The sequence below is a fragment of the Buceros rhinoceros genome, unplaced genomic scaffold (assembly GCF_000710305.1).
Source record: "Buceros rhinoceros silvestris isolate BGI_N320 unplaced genomic scaffold, ASM71030v1 scaffold14318, whole genome shotgun sequence".
Classification (NCBI taxonomy): Eukaryota; Metazoa; Chordata; class Aves; order Bucerotiformes; family Bucerotidae; genus Buceros; species Buceros rhinoceros.
Window position 1 is genome coordinate 21,505 of NW_010426418.1, and position 464 is coordinate 21,968.

The 464-nt window shown below is 42.5% G+C and overlaps 1 protein-coding gene across 1 annotated transcript in view; it reads right to left on the bottom strand.

Moving 5' to 3' along the window:
• Positions 1–464, bottom strand: part of TANK (TRAF family member-associated NFKB activator) — a 22,731-nt gene that overhangs the window by 8,683 nt on the left and 13,584 nt on the right. The gene's annotated exons all lie outside the window — the stretch shown is intronic.

The window sequence follows — 464 nt, forward strand, 5'->3', positions numbered from 1 at the left end:
GAATTTATGATTCTTTTCCCTAACACTCTCCTAGCTGCACTTAAAGAATCTTCTGCTTGACCTCAGCAAAATTGTTAAAAGCTGTATTACTGCCTATCCTGTGAAAAATGCAAACCTAAGACTTCAGTCAATATTTCTCCCAGAACACTGGCAGAAGAGGGAATACCTCCTTAGGAAATACATTGCTTTTGGTCCCTTGGTCATAGCAAGGGCTGGCTGGCTTCAGCTTACAGATAAAACTGGTTTCAAACTCTCTCATTTAGGGTGGATCAGGCCAAGAATTACTTCTTCGTGCTGACTATCAGACCTCCTCGTAGCAGCACAGCAGGCTTCTCTGCTGTGCTGCCATCAGTTAATCCATTATGGTTGTTCATTCCTGTTCTGAGGAGAGTTAATACAAGGGAGTTAATGCTTATCCAAAACCCAGCATTAACATCCACTGCTGTTTCCCACAGAGTTTACAA